The following is a 23,295-nucleotide window of genomic DNA, read 5'->3' on the forward strand; positions in this document are numbered from 1 at the left end:
TTTGGTTCTTTAAGCAATTGCATCCGCCACCCGGATCTACATGCTTTCCTGGTGGTCATGCATTGCGGATGTCTTACCATGCGATGAACCACAGCAAATGTTAATATACTTGGGGAAGCAAAGGACTGCCAGAGTTTGCCAGGCTTACCAGTGTTGAATATGGCAGCCCGCTGTGGATAATGCAGTGGTGTAAGGGAGGTCTAGGTTTCTGGGGCTCCAAGCCAACTGGGGGGGGGGCTCCTAGCGGGAGCTGGCTAGTGTGGCGGCCAGCTCGGCCTTAATTTGGGGCTGGAGCAGGTATTTGCATGCACTAAGTACTTAGATGCTAGTGGTCTGCCCTCAGGGGAGGGTTCCCACAGTACACCCGTGCCTAAGCATCTGAATGGGTCAACCTGCGACACACCTGGCGATCATGTGCAACGCGCTATACCTGGGCAGCATGTGCGCATGAGATTAACTCCGCGTAAGGGTAGTCTCAGGTATTTACAAGACAGTGAAGGAACAACAGAGTCTTATATTATATTGGATTCACCATTGGGTAGTCAATACTCCAGGGGGAGGGACCCATACATATTTCTCCCCGGCCACATAAAGCCGCAGGGATACACTCTTTACATACTTGAACCGTGCAGTATGTCTATCTGATTGAAACACAGCGTGCAACCCCAGGAGCACCGGGTTCTAGGTCTGCTCCAAGATGCCAGTAGTAACGGCAGGACAGTCATTTGTTCGACCCAAAATGATTTTAACTGATTGTGGGGCATGTTGCCCAGTGCCAACTTAAAAGCTTTGCATGAGTGTACAGGAGGGGGCTTTGCTTTGAGTGCCCGGTAATTTTACGAGTGAGGCAGTTGAACCGATACCACTAGGGCTATCACGACGGTCTTTTGTTGGCTCCTGTTGAAGGTAAGGGGACCCATTTTCGCAGTAACTGTGTGCTTTCCTGTGGTAGGATTTGGTTTGTCGGTTACAGTCAGCTTTCCTCCTGCCCAAGCCATCCTTCTAGCCTTGGAGGGGGGGGGGGGGCTGGATTGCCTCATTTTTCATACTTGGAGTTCAAGGGAAACAGAGGCGTGTCAGCTCTCTAAGTTCGATTGCCTCGTTTGCTGCGCTTCAATGACAGAAGTTGAATGTCTCCTGACAAGTGCTGCTTGCAATTTTAGTTTACATTGAGTTTGGTAAATACATTATCCTTTCACTTGCGGTCAGAGAAAGTAGATAATGTGGTTGGATATAGCATTGCATGACTTGGGACACTTAGCGGTAAAGCCGGCTAGCATTAAGCACATATATCGTTATCCGGAAGGGGGATGCAGATGTCAGTTCTGTGTGGACAAATGCTCCATTAGTAAGGGAACTCCCTGGGTTAAGGCGTGCATGGCTAGGATCTGAGAGTGACCAGCAAAGGCTTGCTTCCAGGGTTTGTAAAGTTGATCAGATGGGCCAAGCTGTGCTGCAAAGCACCGTGCATAATCTATAGGTCACAGTTTTGAATACTAGGTCCTATGCACAGTTACTATTAGGTTCTGATTCCTATATGCCTGCACACCATCACGTATATTGTACATTCGGGACACATGTCATACGTTCCACCGACCCCCCTATGAGAGATGACCACACATTTTTCAGCGATGTAATTTTCTACGAGTCAAGAGGGGCGAGTTGTGGTGGCAACAAGACACCTGCAGCAGGGAGCGCCGCCAGGCGGCAAGGAGTTGGAGAGTAAATGGGATTTGAAGGTCCCGCTGGATGCCGGCCACCTGGCCACTGCAGGTTGTTGATGGTGATCTCTAAGGGCTTACATGGGGTCATGACATAATACACCGGGGCTGATTCACAGGCGGGTGAGGTGGTCCCTACCTCATTTCACATGATTCTCCCTGTCGGGTCTGTCTAACGTTCATCTAAAAGGGCTTTATATTAACAGCCTCTCTTGTCTCAGCCATACTGCGAGCAGTATGCAAGCGGTCTGTGCATCAGTAGGTTGGGGTGAGTAGTCCATTCCCGGCGTTGTGGCTGTGATTCCTGTTGTGACTCTTGGAGTCCTAGTCCTGCTTGCTTTAGGTGGCTGATGAGTGTTGATTACATAACTGGATGCGATGGATGAGGAGGCAGAACCTTGCAGCACACGCTGCTAAGCAATGTTCCTGGCGAATTGTTTTGACCCAAGGCCGAAGCGAGAGCCTCTAGTGCGGGGCCAGAATCATTAGGCCAGGCAGCATGACAAAGGTCTTTTAGGCACTGGTAGAATGGTGCAGGCTAAGTAGTCCTGAAGGCCCACCCCTCCCCTGGCAAAGATGGCAAGCAGGGGTCACACGGGGAACGGGGCTATCAGCTGCCAATCTGTTGAGCATTTAACCAGCATGAAAGTCGGAGGGAGGCTGCTGAGGTGCCCTAGCATTGTTTGTCTCACTTCAGAGCCAGTTGGGGTTACTGTTCAGGGTAAGGGTAGACTTCTTGGTTGTGTTTGGATACTTTGACAGGTTGCCCTTGCTCATGCAACACGGCGATAAGTGGTAATTTTGTGGGTGTGAACTAGGTGTCCTTCAAGAAACTCATTAGATCTTGCAGTCCCGCCATTGCAGAACATACATTTTGTCAACATTTCTTCAAGGTAACCATTATTAGCAGGAAGGTATTGAACCATGGAGAGCCAATGGTTGGGGGTCATGCACAACAGTAGTAAGGGAATTACATTCAGTTTCAACAGGCCATGTGTACCATCAATAGCACCAGCAGCTGTAAAGCTTCTATTTTCACCCGGGATTGGGGCTGGCAATGTCATCAAACTTTGCAGCCAGACACGGAATAGGTAAAGACATACCTGTGATGGTGCAACGTGCACTCAGCAGTAGAGTCAGCTGAGTGTCATCATACCCTGGTATACCGTCAGTGATAAACGTAAGGTTAGGGGCTACACGCGAACAGGCACTCTCTGTCTGCTGGGGCGGGAGTGTGCCAGTGCCAAGAGGGTGCGGGTTGCCTGGTTAGGGCTGATATGGAGGGGAGGGAGCACTAATGCGGACAACCACAAGAGCACATTTTGCAGTCATAGATGGTTAAATTAATAATTTGATGGCATGGGACCAGTTGCTTCAGTTATGCGCATTTTTCTTGGCAGTTGTCAGCGAACATTCAGAATGCAATGTTGGTGGTTAGCCTGTTGTCATGCCTTTCGGATGTGTTTTAGCTCAGGCATGGCCAAGCATGGGTTATATGCCTGAGGTCTGCCCTGGATACATGTTCACAGGCATGTGGAGCGGCAGAACTTAGAGGGGCTTGGGTCCGACCTCTGGTTACAGGTGCAGATCCTGGTAGGTTCACTTAGTATCCCGTCCTTGAGTTCGATGAAACAGGTACCATTGATTTGAGTACCGATAACGTGTAATTTCTCCCGCCCTTCAGCCTTGGCTGGCAGCTATGCAGGTTGTGGAAGTTGTCTTCCAACTAGGGCTATATGGTCCATATGTTTGGGGGAAACGCCTGGGTTAAACTCAATTGGGCTACAAAGTATTAGAAGAACACTTGGCATTCCCAGTATTCAAACCAGAGAGGTATTTATACTTTGGTTCCCCGTTGGTTCACTCTGCTCCCTGGTATAATAGCAGAAGTTTGGGGGGGGCTAGGCTTCATATAGAGGGTGGTGACTGCCGGAATGCGATGGACATACTCCGACTAGTGCTGGACTCAGATAACTGAGTGAAAGAGGAAGTAAGGCGGGCTTGTCAACTCTTACCTCCCCCCGCATAGGCATTTCCTGGCAGGAGTGGCTTGTCAAAGGTATTGCTCTTCAGCCAGGCAATGTTAACATTGAACCAACACCTAATTATTGGTTTTAGGTCATATCAGTCAAATATCCACGGGGAGTTTAGAAAGGATGGGGGCACCTGTCCAGAAGGGGCATGCTGGCCTCCGGTCCTGTATGGGCTAAGACTTGTTTTGGCTGGACCTGGGAGAGGCCCGGTATCAGCATGTTGTAAGTAAAGAGGCCTACCTTGGTGGGGGGCCCTGGTTGTGACGGTGGCCTCCCCCAGTGCTGTGGAGGAGTTACAGGGTGATCCAGAGTCTGCAAGATACCAAGGGGTACTTCATGCAGCAGCACAGTAATGGTGCTAAGCCAAGGATACCCAGGGATGTCTTAGCGTTGTCCCCTGGAAGAACTACGGCGCCCCGTTAGTCCTACGGGCAGTTGTGGGTCTGAGCAACCGGGGGCTGCCTGGAACGCTCCGCCCACCTTTGGGGGGGCATGAGTAAGGGAGTGGACTGGTGGTCCACTGATGGGAGGGGTGGCCCCTCCCAAGAATTGGTAAACACCGATTGGCGACGGCCACGGTGTAATTTGGCTCATCAGACGGGCAGGCGGCATAAGGGTTGGCCTGCCCTGGGATCGCCCGTAAGATAACCCACCATGTTGGCATATTTGTTATGCAAATAAACCTGCAGCAATTTTCTCCACTAACAAGGTGTTGTGTGGTTTATTGATGTATTTTGCTGCATGATAACTGACTACTGTTGCCGATATTGGCACTAAGTCCGGTGGACAGGAAGGTGCCGGGGAGAGTTCTTGTGACTAGCCGGACCCTGCCATAACAGCGCTAGGTGGAAGTAAGTGCCTGCCACTATGACTCGTTGCTAATCACTCGGCGTTCTAATTTTGATTTATTTAGGAACAGCCATCTTCATTAAGCCTTCACCTGTAGTTTAGCTGAAAGGCTGTTCTGCATTGCACTCACTGTATGCCGGCACTCTGCACAAAGTAAGTTCACAGCCGGGAGCTCCTAAAGTAATTGTAAGAGTTACACAGATTAATGTTCTGCAGTCACTCACTGCACCACAAGTTGTGTTCTGTTCAGTTTCATGAGGTTGGCTGAAGCCTGCTCCATGCTGGGGCCTCTCACAAGTGCACTTAATTCCATTTCTGGTTCTTTGCAGCGGTAAGGTCACCTAATATAATGATTGTAATTACTGCGAAAGAACAGGTTGCAATACCTTATGAGCTTTTGAAAATATATTTTGTCCGTCAAATAAATGTGTTAGCCTAATAGGAGCAACCAAAGAAATCATATCAATTTACGATAAACACTTTTATTACAGAACACTGTTGTCTCGAAAGTGTGCAAACATCAACAGATTTCACAAAAACAAAAGCCAATAGGTACAGTTAGAAAAAAAGTGCTTTGACGTGGCCAGCGCTGACTGCGTCATAGCTCTTTAATTTCTTATGGCAGGTTGGTAGGGGTTTAGGGTAAGATGTTGCATTATAGGTCTAATTAGCTGTGTAAGTTGATGTTTTTAAAAATAAGTTAACCTGTTGCAGTTCAAGTCTTAAAAAAAATATAAATTGAAAATACTTATTAAATGGTTGAAAGAAAAGTATGCGTCCGGGATGTGCATCTGTCAATGACATTATACAGTCACAGGGAGAGTTTAACATGCATGTGTAAATGTCATTAGGAAATAAATAAAAGCTGTTGAACAAAGGATTTAAAGTATACAGCCAGGTTGTGCATCTGTTAATGACATACAGTTACAAGGCGAGTTTAAAATATATATGTGAACATCATTCAAAAAAAGCCATTGAATTAAGTATTTAACGTATTAAAAAGAGAAAAAAAGCCTCTGGTAACAAAATACAGTCACACACAGTATGCCTGTGAGGCTAAAAGTGTTTGTAAGCAGACATCGAGGGAGCAAAAAGTAGATCCCACAACTCAAACTCACAAATAAATTAGGCATGCCTCAGAGAGGGTCAAAATCAACACAAGAGGACACCGCAGAATGCCCTGACCAACAAACAGAAACATACATGACATCAGACCTGATTCCGGTGGGAGACTCAAGATTTTTGAAGCAATAAATTAGGCCTGGGCTAAAATTCAGTTCCGCTTGCGGAAATTGCGATAATTTTACATTTTTGCGTTCCACGGATAGCACGAAAATGTTAAAATTTCCTCAACCCGCATTTTACCAGAAATGTTTTGCTTGCTCGCGCTGTAAAATAATACATTCTCGTGTGTGCGCGATCGCCTTACCTGAATCCCCGCGTTCGCCGACAAGTTTTCCCAATCCGGTTGCGTTCTCCACGAGATGTTGGATTGTTGGTACCCATTTGCGCTGTCTCGCGACAGTTCGCGCCCGCAGTAACGTCATACGTCGCGCGATCACGTTTTTCTTCTCGCGATCATGCACCGCGAGACAAGTGAAAACAAGGTGGCCGCGTCCGTGAGCAACCACATGGGTAAGTTGGCAAGCCGCGACCACGCAGAAAATACCGCGAACGGGCGGGAAAAAAACTTCCGCAGCTTCGCGATATTTCCGCGTGTTTGTGGAGATTTTTAACAATTTCGCGATAATTTGCGAAAGTGAATTTCGCAAATTCCGCCCACCTCTACAATAAATGCCTTTATTTTACGTTTCTGAATCATCCCACTTAAAGACCACCAGTAAGCCCACCAGTAGGTTGGCAACTGTATGTAAGGCTGTGACCGAATTATACCAGGTGATTCAAATGTAGAACTTGGGAGGAAACATAGAGCAAACAATTCACTAAGGAGAAATGGGTGGGACAGGATACAGGGCTACTCAAAACAAGTCTCAAGAAATGCCACGTCCAAATACAAACTTTTTATCTATCTGCATCAGAAGTAGCTTAGGCCGCACTGGTGAGGGTCAGGTGACTCTGGTCAGAGAGACGGAGAAAGTGTCACTCATAGTCGTTGAAATGTCACTCATAATTACGCTGAAATTATGAAAATGTCACACATGACAACCTGAAACTTTGGCAGTTATGCTGAGCCCACCCCTTCGGAGCGGTAGGCTCCAGCAGGGGTGCGGGAAGATGCTGAAGGACTGAGCCCACCCCCTTAGGGTACTCTCCGGTAGATAGTCTCTCCGGTGCAGGAGGCTGGACAGAACTGCTTCAGACGACTTCCTGAAGTTTCCATGGTTAGTGCCTGCCTCAGGTCAGAGTTCAGAAAATTCCAGGGTCTACCCCCCTGGAATCCAAGGGTCCATTTACCTGCCCTCACAATTTGTTTCAGCCCTACTTGTTGTATCTTTCTCTTGCGCGCAATCTTTCTGCCTATCTCTCTTCTTTTTCTCTCACTCTTTGTCTTTATCTTGCGTAAACTGACCTTCTCTTTGTCTCTCTCACTTTTTGCCCTTTCTCCCTAAATATGTCTTTCTTCCCAGCTCCCCTTCTCTAGCTCGCTTTCTCTCTGCCTGTCCCTCCGTTTCTTCCCCTCCCTCTTTATCTCTATCTTTTGACTTTCCTCTCACGTTTTCACTTACCCTTTCTGCCTTCACCTCTCTCACACACTCTCTCTCTTTTGCTACCTCTTTTCTTCCTTCTATCACTCACCCTTTCTGCCTTCGCTTCTCTAACACTCTCTTTCCGCTCGCTCTCTTTTCCTACCTCTTTTCCTCCTTTTATCACTCACTCTTTCTGCCTTCGCCTTTCACACACTCTCTCTGCTCTATCTCTTTTGTGACTTCTTTTCCTCCTTCTATCACTCACTCTTTCTGCTTTCACCTCTATCACACACTCTCCGCTCTCTCTCTTTTGCTACCTCTTTTCTCCTCCTGTCACTCGCCCTTTCTACCTTCGCCTCTCACACACTCTCTCTTTTGCTACCTCTTTTCTTCCTTGTAACTCACCCTTTCTGCCTTTGCCTCTCTCACACACTCTCGCCACTCTCTCTCTTTTGCTACCTCTTTTCCTCCTCTGTTGCTCACTCTTTCTGCCTTCTCCTCTCCCACATACACTCTCCGCTCTCTGTCTTTTGCTACCTCTTTTCCTCCTAACGCTCATTCTATCTGCCTTTGCCTCTCTCACACACTCTCTCCGCTCTCTTTTTTGCTACTTCTTTTTCTCCTTCTATCACTCACCCTTTCTACCTTTGCCTCTTTCACACACCCCTCTCTTTTGCTACCTCTTTTCTTCCTTCTGTCACTCACCCTTTCTTCCTTTGCCTCTTACACACTCTCTCTGCTCTCTCTCTTTTGCTACATCTTTTCTTCCTCCGTTCCTCACTGTTTCTGCCTTCACCTCTCTCACATACTCTCTCTGCTCTCTCTTTTCTACCTCTTTCTTCCTACCGCTCACTCTTTCTGCCTTCGCCTCTCTCACACATTCTCTCCACTCCCTCTTTTGCTACCTCTTTTCCTCCTTCTATCACTCACTGTTTCAGCATTTGCCTTTCTCACACACTCTCTCCCTTTTGCTACCTCTTTACATCCTTCTATCACTCACTCTTTCAGCATTCACCTCTCTCACACACTCTCGCCTCTCTATTTTGCTACTTCTTTTCCTCCTTCTGTATCTCACCCTTTTTGTCTTCGCCTCTCTCACACACTGTCTCTGCTCTCTTTTGCTACCTCTTTTCTTCTATCACTCACTCTTTCTGCCTTCACTGCTCTCACACACTCTCTCCGCTCTCGCTTTTCCTACCTCTTTTCCTCCTTCTATCACTCACTGTTTCTGCCTTCGCCTCTTTCACACACTCTCTCCGCTCTCTCTTTTGCTACCTGTTTCCTCCTTCTATGGTTCACACTTTCTGCCTTCACCTCTAACACACACTCTTGCTCGATTTTGCTACCTCTTTTCCTCCTTCAGTCACTCACCCTTTCTGCCTTCACCACTCTCACATACTCTCTCTGCTCTCTCTTTTGCTACCTCTTTTCCTCCTTCTATCACTCACTCTTTTTTGCCTTCACCTCTCTCACACACTTTCTCTCTATCTCTTGCTACCTCTTTTCCTCCTTCTGACACACGCCCTGTATCTCCATCCCGGTCCAGCTGTCTGCCCCGCTCTCTGCACTCCTTTCCACTTCTCCCCTTCTTCCTCTCTCCCCCTCTCTGCTCGCTTCTTTTTTCTCTTGACTTCACACTGGGTGGGAAGCATCTATTTTGGTTGATTTTCGAGCTATAATTATCCAATTTCGTTAACTGCGCAAACAACAAGACACTGCACTCGGGGCCGTGTCCTCCAGGCCACCCTGAAAGGCAAACCCCACATCCTTGAGGTGCAGGAAAGGCCTGTGCCCTCTGGGGCTCACAGCTGCTCAGCAAAAGATGGGGAGTAACGGAGGAAAGAGGGGTTCACCTCCCCAAACACCAGCAAGTACCCCTGCTTTGATGCTCCTGTGGCCTGTACCCCCACAGTCACCCACTGCTTGTGAAGGGCCACTCAGTTCCTGCCATATATTGATTGCGAGCTCTGAAAATAGTCCACGCTAGCCAGACCCCCCTATACTTTTGTCACCCCCTTTACTGCCCCCCTGCCCCATTCCTGATGCCACTCACCTCAGACACACCCTGCTGGATGACCCAGAGTTTGTCGAGGCCGTGTTGTTTACTTGTTGTCTATAACAGCTCTCTTGATGAGGCCACCATGGGCTCATGTCTCCAGTCAGCTCCACAGAGTGAATATGTGGGTCCCTCAAGGCTCTGCTGACACCCACATTGTTCAAGCTATTGATCAAGGCCAATGGAGGCCTACTGGGTAATAATATTCCTTTTCTTTCCCTCTGTGTTCAGATGACACTCAGGCCCTCGATATGAATGGCCCGGTAGATGGGGTGGATACTGGGGTACCTGTAACACCTGGAGCGGGGTAAACCCGGCCATTACAAGTTGGACCCTGAGGGCCACTAACACATGAGGAACTGCCGGGGGAATCAGTAATTCTGGGTAAGATTCTCCTGCAAGTCCTTGTTTTCCTCCATATGTTCACAAGGATACAGGTAAAGAGAGCTGCGATGTTCCTTTGGATCTCACAGCTCTCGTGGGGCTGGTCACTGCTGGTATGGGCCCAATCGCATTTAAGAGGCCACTTGTAACTAGGCCTCAGTGTTACCTATTACTGCAGCCTCTGTGTCTCTATGTGTTTGAAGACGTTTTGGAGTGTCTGTACACGATTGACCCCGTGTCTCTGATCTAGTCTGCCACGCTGTCAGTAAAAGGAAATCAAAACATCAACCACGTCTTGTGGCATGCCGCATCATTGGGTTGGCTCCTCAGCATGTCAACCACGTCTTGTGGCATGCCGCATCATTGGGTTGGCTCCTCAGCATGTCAACCACATCTTGTGGCATGCCGCGTCATTGGGTTGGCTCCTCAGCATGTCAACCACGTCTTGTGGCATGCCGCATCATTGGGTTGGCTCCTCAGCATGTCAACCACGTCTTGTGGCATGCCGCGTCATTGGGTTGGCTCCTCAGCATGTCAACCACGTCTTGTGGCATGCCGCGTCATTGGGTTGGCTCCTCAGCATGTCAACCACGTCTTGTGGCATGCCGCGTCATTGGGTTGGCTACTCAATATGTCAACCACGTCTTGTGGCATTTCTACATCATGAGGTTGGCTCTGTCAATTCTCACCTGTATTTCCACAGGAGTAATAGGGAGACAGTGAAGCAAGGTCCCAACTTCCTCTCAGCACCGAGACAGCCGAACACAGTCAAAGCAAGTCAAGGTGAAATGGGGAAGAGAAAAGCACAGGTCCCACGGAGTCAGCGCAGTGAGGAGTGTAGTGCCCAAACAGTCTCTGTGTTTCCTGTATACAAAGAAGAGAATAGGGACATTACTTGTCTAATCCTACATGAATTATATTGTAGTATGTAGTGAAAAATACTATATGTATAGATATACCTGTAACCATCCTCTCTTCCGTAACTTAAGGGACTGCATACGAAAGAGTTATATGCAATCGATAAATAGAAAGAGAGAGCATAGGTTTGAGGATCAAGACTCTCCTCTCTTGTTGCTATAAATGGACAGACAGAAAGTATAGACATACCCAAGCTTTTTAAATCTACCTAAGCTTTCTAAATCATGACAGGCCCAAAAAACGCAGTAGTTTCAAAATCCTGGATACATACATGTAGAGATTCCTCATATTCTGCCTAGCAACAAAAGTTAACACAAAAAATGTGTAGGACCTTTTTTGTCCATATAATGCATTTTTCTTAAAATGCAGAAACTGTCCACTAAACAATGTCTCTTTTTCTCTTATGTTCTCGGACATGCAAAGTTTTAAGAGGAGAATGGGATCTCCAACAGCCAACAGATCATATTAGATAAGTAGATGCACAACGCTGAACAGTAATCATAAAATTTGCGCAGCGCACATTACCGCCTTTGTTTCATGAGGTCTCCAGATTCTTTAAAGGAATTTTTGTTCCTTTTCAGGTTAGTTCCAGTAATATAAGCAGGAGCAGCGGGGAAACAGAAGAAGAAACTAATCGGGTCCAAGAGAAAAAACGCTGACCTGTGCGAAGTGTCGACCACAACGTCTTGGGGAGCTCGGAAGTGCAAGGTAAGTGAGAAACGAGGGCAGAAGAGTGCACCCATGTCGCTTAGAACGCGAAGCACTCTTCTGTCAGCAAAGGCCAGCTATACACTGGAAGAGCTCAGCTCACTCTGCCAATCGACCAAGAGTGCAGCAAACATGACAGGCTTCTCATTATGTCAACCACGTCTTGCGGCATGCTTCATCATTGGGTTGGCTCCTCGTTATTTCAACCACGTCTTGCGGCATGCTTCATCATTGGGTTGGCTCCTCGTTATTTCAACCACGTCTTGCGGCACGCTTCAGCATTGGGTTGGCTCCTCACTATTTATTTATATATTTTTATTTGAAAAGTTTTATATAGCGCTGGCTAGACCCAGAGGTATCGGAGCGCTTTACATGAGATAGGACATTGTTTCAGAACATTGTTACATCAGTTACAGTTGCAGTTACCAGTATATGCTTAGGAGAAAATCGTGAGCTTACACAAAAATATAAGATATTAGCGCGTCGCATATCCAAGACAAACGTCATATGGGGAATAGAAGGTAGTGGGGGAAAGGTAAACAGGGGAGAGGAAAGCAGACAGTCAGATAGATCTGAAGGGAAAAAGTACTCCAGGGGGAACATTGCAGTCGAAGAGAGAGACAGATAAAACCGTGAAGAACCGTGAAAAACAATGTCCGATGTCCGGCTGGGTAGGTGACGGCCGAGGGAGTGAGCCAGAGCCAGACTCCACTGTAGCTGCAGAGGACAGCTCCACCGGGCAGCGGCCAAGGGTACTCGGGCTCCACGGAAGTAGAAACCGTTATAGTTTCAGCCCGTGGGGCATCGTCATAGTTCCATAGAAGGCATCAGTCCCGGTGTTGATGGTTTGTAAATCGAACAATTAGAATTTTGAACTGAGCATGGAGATCGGATATGGTTCTATTGCAATTAGGAGGAAAGCATTGATGCAGAGGTGTTTTGCTAGTAGAGACGCCACCTGACCGTTTTTACTGTCATGACAAGTATTTTAATGTCCAATCTGGTACACAAATTCGGAAAATCACCTAAAACGAGTTTTTTCTCCTTATCAGAATATTCCTAAAACAGCAATTATAAGTAGAAAGCACTTTAAAATGTGTTCTAGAGCTGCCTGAATTAATTATATCTGACTGATAATTAAAGTAAATAGAGACAGAGAATCCAAGTTATAAATTAATATGGGTGATTTTATGTAAGGTCCTGTATCATGTCTGGGACTTTACAAAATCTTAAAACATGAATAAAAGTCTGGTATATTTTTCTGCCACATCTTGCGGCATGCTTCATCATTGGGTTGGCTCCTGGTTTTGTCAACCACGTCTTGCAGCATGGTTCAGCATTGGGTTGGCTCCTCGTTATTTCAACCACGTCTTGCAGCACGGTTCAGCATTGGGTTGGCTCCACGTTATTTCAACCACATCTTGTGGCACGCTTCAGCATTGGGTTGGCTCCTCGTTATTTCAACAACCTCTTGCGGCACGCTTCAGCATTGGGTTGGCTCCTCACTACGTCAACCACGTCTTGCAGCATGCTTCATCATTGTGTTGGCTCCTCGTTCTGTCAAACAAGTCTTGCGGCATGCTTCATCATTGGGTTGGCTCCTCGTTGTGTCAAACACGTCTTGCGGCATGCTTCATCATAGGGTTGGCTCCTTGTTATTTCAACTACGTCTTGCGGCACGCTTCAGCTTTGGGTTGGCTCCTCTACGTCAACCACGTCTTGCGGAATGCTTCATCATTTGGTTGGCTCCTCATTCTGTCAAACACGTCTTGTGGCATGCTTCATCATTGGGTTGGCTCCTTGTTCTTTCAACCACGTCTTGCGGCACGCTTCAGCATTGGGTTGGCTCCTCGTTATTTCAATCACGTCTTGCGGCATGCTTCATCATTGGGTTGGCTCCTCGTTATTTCAACCACGTCTTGTGGCATTCTTCATCATTGGGTTGGCTCCTCATTATTTCAACCACGTCTTGCAGCATGCTTCATCATTGGGTTGGCTCCTTGTTTTGTCAAACACATCTTGCGGCATGCTTCATCATTGGGTTGGCTCCTCATTATTTCAACCACGTCTTGCGGCATGCTTCATCATTGGGTTGGCACCTCGTTCTGTCAAACACGTCTTGCGGCATGCTTCATCATTGGGTTGGCTCCTCGTTATTTCAACCACGTCTTGCGGCATGCTAAATCATTGAGTTGGCTCCTCATTATTTCAACCATGTCATGCGGCATGCTTCATCATTGGGTTCCTCGTTCTGTCAAACACGTCTTGCGGCATGCTTCATCATTGGGTTGGCTCCTTGTTCTTTCAACCACGTCTTGCGGCACGCTTCATCATTGGGTTCCTCGTTCTGTCAAACACGTCTTGCGGCACGCTTCATCATTGGGTTGACTCCTCGTTCCTTCAAACACGTCTTGCGGCATGCTTCAGCATTGGTTTGGCTCCTCGTTATTTCAACCACGTCTTGCGGCACGCTTCAGCATTGGTTTGGCTCCTCGTTATTTCAACCACGTCTTGCGGCACGCTTCATCATTGGGTTGACTCCTCGTTCCTTCAAACACGTCTTGCAGCATGCTTCATCATTGCGTTGGCTCCTCGTTATTTCAACCACGTCTTGCGGCATGCTTTATCATTGTGGCTCCTCGTTCTGTCAAACACGTCTTGCGGCATGCTTCATCATTGGGTTGGCTCCTCACTATGGTGACAAATGTTGCTGCATGTAGTTTGCAGGGAATGCTAATGTGGATCCAGGAGACTTTGCCCGTCAATGATAGCCAAGAGCTCTCTCTTCTCCGCTTACGTCCACCCCGGAGTGTCATGGAGTAACATTCTTAATCTGCCCCTAATGGAAACTCGACTCTTCTATTAGTTTCTCAGGTGACTCCCAAGGACCAAACTACAATTATGAAAGGGTAGGAAATATCCAATTGTTAATTTGAACATCCTTGTTAAGCTTAAAATACTGTCTCCGCCTGCCTTCCAAGCTCTTTGTGCCGCATCCACTTTACTCCTGATTTTCCTTCATACACAAACCATCTAACTAGCTCAACTCCCCCATCAATGCCACCCCACATCCTATATACTCCTCCTCTTTTTCCTTTCTTACCTCTTCATCACGCTTTCCATTTCTATCTGCTTGTGCCGTCTTTGTTTATTTTTACGCTCTGGATGCTGTTGACATAGTCTTTTGCAACCCTTTTTCAAAATTAACCTTTACCTTTGGTTCAAAAGTATTATATTTTCATGGAAAAGGTATTTCGGCATTTTGACTTTTCTTCAAAGTGACGTTTTGTCAGCCTGTTTTCACCTGTTGTTGTGTTTTGGACGAATAACAAGTTAAAGAAATCGGTTGTTACAAAACAGTTAGTCGAAGCAATTTTGACAATTGTTTTTTATCAAGAAAGGGTTTTACCTGGTCAGTAAAATTCACCTGCCAAAAGCCTTTCTTGCTGAAAAATTAATTTTTTCACACAGAGTTTTTATGCTCTTATTCTCCCTTGAGGGGGCTCTTTTTTGTTTTCAAATATGTTCTTCCTTTTTTTCATGCCTCTTGCTCAATAAAAAAAAAATGCTACCCTCTCTCTTTTACTATTTTTTTTACAGACCCCTTACTCCCCCTCCTCTACTACAATTTTTTTACAAACCCCTTACTCCTATTCCTGCTTTACTTCCTTTATTTTTTTACAAACCCCTTACTCCACTTCCGCATCAATGCTACACCCCCCCCCCATCGGTGCCCACTACCTCCTAGTAGGAAAGGCTTCTGGTATTATATACCTCACCCTGGTACTAAGCAAGTGAACACATACAAATCTGATTTATGAACCTTCGTTGCTAGCATACTCACTGACAGGCGCACAACGCCCATTGGGCTGAAAGGGCTTCAGCCCCCTGCGTCCCCCCCCCCCGTCATGTGTGTCAGCCCGGGCGGCTGCAGCCTTATCTCCGACACGCCCGAGTTTTTCACATTTGCATATTTACATACCTTTGGAAACTGATTAACAAGGCTTAGTTGTCCAGTTCTCCCTGGGCCCCCACTCTGCCTATTCCTTTTTTTAATTTTTTTTAATTTTTTTATTATTAATTCACAGTATCAAAAACAAATACATACAGAATCAAATAACATGACAAAAAAAACAGCAATTGATTTCATTCCATTATACCACAAAACAAGAATTAATTTAATTTGGATTGGTTATCTTTCAACATTTCATATGATCGGCCATTGCCCCCCATATATATAAACCTAATTTGCGTTTCCTTGATCCTTTCGCAGAATACAAACTGTGCTCCAAGTTACAAATATTATAGAACCGGGCTCGCCACTCTGCCTATTCCTTACATTTGAATTTTACTTTTACTGCTGTAGTGTGAGAATGCATTTCATGAAAAGGAATATAAAGTAGGGTTACCCAAAGAAAAATTCCAGCCATTTGTTGTTTAAAGACCCTGCAAAGGCCTAGCCTTGACACTAAATAGGGTTATAAATAAAAAAGTGCATATTTATTTGTAATCTGACTTTTCTGTTTTTGTTCCCCTTAATTATCAGTCATGGATCACTCAGGCAGTCCTAGAACACAATTAAAAATGTGTTCTATTTATATTTGCTGTTCCAAGTATGCACAGATAGGTGCTAAAATAGGCTTTAGGTAACTGCCTCTTTTTGTACTATCTGCGACATCAAAATAATGAGCTGGCAACCCTAATCATAAGACTGGAAGTTTGTTGCAGGATCAGCACATTATTTATTTCTTCCACCCTCGATCCCTGGACCCTGAATAATGCCATAGTAGCAATAGTTTAACATATATCTTTAACCCTATGCCAGCCCTCAATAACTTGCTGAGCTACTTCAAATGTCTGGAAATGCACCCTGCATTCAGACAACTCACTCCTCATTCTCACCCTTGACTTTCACACTCACAACGATCACAATGTACTCACACTAATCACCATGCACTCATACCATCCACACGCTCACCCTGCACTCAGTGACCACTCGCCATGAACTCACACCGTTCTCCCTCCACTTACACTGCGGTCACATGAGCACACTGCTCACTCTGCACTCACAGTGATCACTCTGCACTCACAATGCACTTGCGCTGTTCACTCTGTACATCACCCTGCAGTCACACAAGCACACTACTCACCCTGCGCTCATGTGACACTTCACTCACCTGTCCCCCTCACTGCTCACTCTCCAATCTCACTCAAACAAGCCCTTCACTAACCATGCATTAATTCTTCCCACTCTACACTTACATCCGCACCCAAATTCATATGGTCACCTCACTCACCCTGCAGTCACTCCTCTCACCCTACTCTCACACTGTTGCATCGCTCACCATGTACTCACAAGGCCTCTCCTGTCACCCACACAGTGCAGAGGGTTAATGTGCCTGCTACAAAGAACGTGTATATTGCATATCACAGAACTGAGTGTGAGTAAACTACGGGTAGCCCTATAACAAAAGGAAATGTTTGTCAGAAAGGGGATAGAAAGAGATGAAGCGCATTGTTGGCAAGTGGTAGTGAGGGAATTAATGGAGATGGAGGAAATGGTGGAGGGGGCACGAAAAAAGACTGTTGCACCGTGCGTGACCAGTGTTAGGGCCAGCCCTGCCTGTGAGTCTTAGCCCCCCCCCCCTCCTCCCGAAGTTCGGGTCTAGTTGCGCCCCTGCTCACTGACCATCAATCAACTTAACATAGCTGTATCTTCATCTCATCAACGTGATATAGGTCTTCTCTCATGGAAACACTACCAAGATCTTGCCGATCTGCAAAACTTGGCTGCAAGTGACTTCAGTGACCACAAACAGACCCTTCTAAATAGAATCCATGCAATGCTTCTCCTCCGCACAAGTACCTCGTTTCCACAAACGCGTGACCCGATCATCTTAAAGCACTCAGATTCGAGGCTCTTCTGAGTATTCTTCAATGCACAGGCTTTGTGAACTCATAAATCAGCCACACAGACTAAGCCACTGGGTGCCATCAACCACTGTGAGTTTTAGGTGAGCCTTCTGCCTCCAGGCTGGTTTCTGATGTCTGCAAACAATGATCAACTCACCATATACACATCCTTGGAATCCGCAAACGGCTTCAAATGACACCACGTCTCATCTCCCTCCAGACATCATCCATTTCTGGAATCCTTTACTAAGGCCTCCACAAGGCTCCTGGCCATAGGGACAGACTAGGGGTTTACACTGTGTTGGGTCATTCACAGATTCATTAGATACAACAAAACTGGTTCAGCCCACTGACTTCTAACAAATGGGCCTCCTGTCAAGGTCTCCCCTCCTCAGTGGGAGCTGGAGCCCAAGTGGGGTGTTATGAATTTCTCCTACTGCTCAAAATGGAGGTCAGATTATCTGGTACCTGTACCCAGCACAAGGCTGAATGATTCGGATGCCTGAGAAACAGATGATATTTTATAAAAACTAGTCACCAATTCTTACTAGGATTAGCTACATGCTCTCAGACCATCAGCCAGTCAAGCATTACCCATCAGACACTAGGTCTGGTGGAACCAATGAGTGAGTCTGACATAAGAGGAGCTGGATGATATGTAGGTGTGATACATATGAGTGAAATGTTATCTTCCTTGTTGTCTTCTGGTCAAAGGCGCTTGTTAAATCCTTACTCACAGCATCATAATCATCCCATTTGGAACACTCATCACATGCACTCTTTTCCAGCCATGTATGCTGGGTGTCGCTTGCAACTGATTGGACAAGGCATTAAGGCTCTGGCCTGAGTCCATTCCGCTACTGACAACCGGACAAGGAAATAACGCTGTAGGATCACATCAGTGACAGAAGCACAGATGACAGGCATCTAAGAGTTTTACTGGGGTTAGACCCTACATATTATTTTAATCGCAAGCTCAGATCTTGTTGGTTTGCAAGAATAATGAGTTTCTAGAAACACTGCAGGAATGAGTGGGCATAAAAACAGCATGAAGTCGGGACATTTCCACAGAGCACCACAACTTCAAGCGTGTCCATCGGGCCCCTCTCACATACTACCACTGGCACTTGCACATGTGCACTGGGATTCCAAGACTGAACTCATGCAGGCTGCATACAAAGCTCCTTAATGAACGACCCTTCTAGTGAGTGTCCTCCCCCTTAGGGAGTTGAGATTTCTACTCCACACCACCCACCCTCGGTTCCTTTTCACTGATTGGCCTCTTGCATGGATGGGTGGAGTCTCTCACTCCATAAAGCACCCAGATGCCAGTTTCTCACTGCTTGGCAGCTGATTCTTTCCATTGTTGAGATCCTTGTGGAATCGGCTGTTTTCCATCTTATCCTTGGCTTTAGAGAGCTTATGAATCTGCAGGTCACTCACCAGGTGTGTCAGAGGCCCTTGACTCAGGGGTGATCTGCACTCTACAACACACACGAAGGAGTAGGAAAGTGTACTTAAAAGGTGGCACATGCTCAGTGAGAAAATACTGCCCTCACTCACAAAATTGTGACATGCTTCATCATTGGGGTTGCTTCAATACATCCCTGCAAAGACCAACGCCTGGGGTGGAGCAAAAGAGAGGGGAACACAATACAAACATAAAAATTGGGATCACCGAAGGAAAGTGCAGTGAAGGTTAAAACTAGCTAGAATGTGCCCCACTTTAAATTTTATTCCTGGGCCATCCGGCTAGGTTTAAAAACGTGAAGGATGGTGGTGATTGGAGAAAATTAAGGTTTCCTTCACCCCTCCTTACTGCCAAGCTGTCGATTTTTCTGCTGTCTGATATGTGCCCACAGTGTTGGGTCACTCCGGCATTCATCAAGACCCTCCGGATTCCAATATGTGTTAACCTCTGAGCCTGGTTTAGGAATCCTTGGAATGCATTACTTCTAACAAAGGATTTTCCTATATAACGCACACTTGCTAATCGAATTTCATTTACTAAATCGCTCAAACTAGCGAGATGTTGGGAGTGACCCCTTGTAGTCAAGCTTTCATCAAGGTGGGTGCCCTTTGAGGATAATTTCCAGCTCTCGCCATGTAGGTAGGTGATCTGCACTCTGCCAGACATAAATGTAGGGCTAAAGCTGTTACCTTACTTTTATGTCTGGCCTATCCGGATTTTGCGTAGCCTTGTACATGTGTGGACGCATGCAAGCACACACATGTGCTTAGTGTGTGTGTGTATATATATATATATATATATATATATATATATATATATATATATATATAGATAGATAGATAGATAGATATATATAGATAGATATATTTTTTTATATGTGTACCACACATTTACAAGCTACGTATACAGAACATTAGCTATGCTGCGACCCTGAGCACCCCTTGCCATCCATCCCCACTCTGTCGCTGTGTCTCCCCATCTGCTGCAGCATGCATGCAGCCGCAGACTGAAAGAAAATCTTTACTTAAGGAGTGCATATCTTTCAATTCTCCTTTTAGGATAACTTGACCCTCATCCCAAAAAACAGGACATAAGTCTAAAATTAAGGAAATAGTCGGGAGACCCGGGGCAGTCCTTTGAAAACCAGGACTACCCGGGACGTCTGGTCACCGTAATTTGAGTAGCTGGGTGGCTTAACTTCATGCATCGGTTACCCACAGAAACTGCTTTCCCTCTGGGGTGAGCGTTTGTGCTCCTGGGAGTGATACAATAATTGTTCAAGCGTGGCCGCCTGCCTTTACGGATGTGAACTTGCCCCAAAAAATTAAGGAGTATTTGGAAAGAGAGTAGCCCTCGTTGGCTAGCAATACAGGTCTGTCAGAATAGTGGTGAGTATTTACCACACGTGGAAAATACCATTACCCCAGGGTGAGGTATTCACCACGTACGTGTTGTAAATACCTCCTATTCTGGGTTTTCAACAAGAAAATTAAGTATAACGTGAATTCAGCATGTTTTGCCTTTTTTCCGGGCCTTTCCACCAATAAATGGTGGCAGGTTTGACAGGCTGGAAACTGTGATATTTATCACACGACTTGTAATTCTTTGCACAGGAATTGGAATTTAGCCCTTATCCTCTAATAAGGGCTCGAATGTGTGGTGAGGATTACCTATAACTGATGCAGCTGTTCTGCTCTTGCATTACCAACAAGTACCAGCAGACGGAGCTCTAGTCCTACATATTATTATGAATGGACCCATAGGGCTAATGCTGTGGTTTGAAATGGAAATATATAATCTTCAATATCTCATCTCCCAAAAGACCATGTGTGTGAGGCCATTAGCAGTTCCTCTTCTTACTGTTCTTCCCATAAGAAAACCACAATCTCTCTTAACTCCCTCATATTATCACAGAGTTTACATTTCTAAAATTCCCAGAGGAGGTTAGCTATCAGGGAACTGAGATTCGGCTGAAAGTGGAAAGGATCTGCAGTGGAAAGAGTTTATTATAACCTACAAATAGTTATTAGTAATATGTAAAAAAAAACTGTGGTATGAAAGAACTTCAGCCAGCTAAGCATTTAACCCAACAGCACCTTGCGTTTTGGACATTATATTTTGCTTGTCCCATTGGAAGTGTGGGTGGGGCTTTTGTGCGGGCATTTTTCGGATACTGTAGCAGGCAAAGTTTACTGAGTAATAATGTCCATATACACTCAATGTTTTACTTATAAAACAGAAAAATACTTCCATTAACAATTAAGTAAATAGCATACTTAGGGGTCGATTAGGATGTAGGGCGGATCGCCACCGCCCGCATGGCGGTGGCGATCCGCCCTATAACACACGCCGCCCGCCACCCATTTCCCCCTGCCATATTAGTATGGCGGGGGGACCCCGGCGGACGGAAAGACCATCTGCCGATTTTCTGCTGGTCACACAGGTGACCGGGCAGAAAAGGGGCCTGATATAGTGGCGGTGTCTGCTAGACACCGCCATCCATATTAGGAAGGCAGCGGGAAGCAGCCTTTCGCCACGGAAAGGCATGTGGATTGTGCTTTCTGGGGTCCGTTGCGGGCCCCCAGGTTATTGGGGGTGAGGGGTGCACATGAGGGGTACCTATGGTACCCCCCTACATTGTCATGGACAAGTTGGCAGGCACCGCGCGGTGCCTGTCACCATATGCATGACAATGCACACAGTGCATTCCCAGCATTGTGGCAGGCGGTGCTGTGAGTACCGCCTGCCACAATGCTGGGAATGGAGGATGCCACCGCCACGGTGGCGGTGGCATCCTAATTGCAGGTGCGGGACCACTGACGGCCGGTCCCAGCACCACTAGGGTGGTGGGCGGACTAAAGGCGGCCCGCCATCCTAATCGGCCCCATAGCATTATAACAGGCTAAAGGAACAGAGATGGTCCTAGAACCTTTTGAGCACAAGTTACAACCTCAAACAACTTTATAGCTCACTGACGCAAGGTTTCTAACACACCTACACGGGATTCAATGGACCTCAGCACTCACATGCACGCTCTTAACTCACACAGTCCCAAATAACTGGCATCTATCATGCATGCCTCAGACACGATGTGGGCGAAGGTCCCACACAAACCTTTAGAGAGGGGGCCCGGTAGCATCCCAGCAAGGACACAGTTAAGAAAGCTTATGCCCATGACTAGAATCACTCTGCCACCTCTGCATAACATAAGTAGAGTGGGTGGTAGCCGCTATCGAATAATAGCGGTACACTTTGCGGGCTCCCCTGATATCTTTTCAAAAACATAAAACGAAGTACCCAAAATAAAAAGAGCACGATCCGAAGGCCGCATGTTCTCATATAATGCTGCAAGACTATGGAATACTCTTCCCATCTATCTCCGTGCAACGACTCACCACCTCTCGTTCGGGAACAATTGAAAACATGGCTATTTCAGACCCTTCCTTAACCCGTTTGCTGCTTCTGTCGGCCAACGGCCGTCGCGAGCACTACCTCGCTAGTGGTGCGCACGTCCGTTGGCCGACGCGGACCAGCCCGCGTAATAAGTCACCCGCACCGCGGCGAAATTTACGCCGTGGTTAACGGGTTAAAGACCCTCATCTGTTTGTTTGCTGTTGTTAGCGCTGGGAAGCCTAAGGGTAGCCAATCGCTCTATCAAATGCTAATGAATAGTAATAACAATAATAATAAGGGGACACCTCCAGTTGGCATGCATGATTGACAAGCTTACTGGGGAGCACACAGCACTGTGCAGAAACCTAAAAAAGAAGCACAGATTTACCCATACATGGGGAGGAATTTCACCTCTGCAGCCTACAAGTCCCAACATGCTGCCAACTGAAAAGTAGGGGCAGGTATAATTTGCGTAGTTTGCTGTTGCGTAACTGCGCAAAATTACATCATGATTATAAAAGATTGCAGGGAATTAGGCAAGGAGCGAGTAGGGAAGGGGTTGTGAGCATGTGTTCCTCCTCTTCAATGATGTGTATTCCGGTCAATAGTGTAATTCCTTATTTGAATGCAATACAATACAAGAAGATTTGAGTGAGAATAGTTATTTTTATTCATCACTTGATTAAATCCATTTCACTCATTATACATTTTTAATAGAAAACGTTGTTAAGGAAAGAGAACAGCCGACACGTGTTTCGCCCTGTGTGGCGGGTAGAGCCAGGGCTTTCTCAAGGCTAGCCATATCGTTCCAGCAATTAGGCAAGGAGCGTAACTCTGATTTTAGTACTATTTTCTTACAATTGCACCCTCACCTCTAAAAATGAACTTGAGGATGTTTTTGTGCTAAGAAAATAGCGCTAAATGTAACAGAAAAGGAGCAGCGGCAGTCAACAGCTCTTGGGAAGACATTGTTTTGTACTAAATTAGTTGAACGGGTGTAATCTCTTGATTTTTGGTAATTTGCATTACAGGAGTAACACGAGATTATGGAAATTACTCCAATCACGTAATACAGATTTTGTCCGGGCCAACTAAAAAGTCAGGAATGGCCAATACGGTCACACACAATACAGGGTCACTATGCAGGTTTGCGCACAAGCGTGCTTGACACATGTCTTCTGATAGCTCTACTTCATGGGTG

Source organism: Triturus cristatus, chromosome 12 (assembly GCF_964204655.1).
Source record: "Triturus cristatus chromosome 12, aTriCri1.1, whole genome shotgun sequence".
NCBI lineage: Eukaryota > Metazoa > Chordata > Amphibia > Caudata > Salamandridae > Triturus > Triturus cristatus.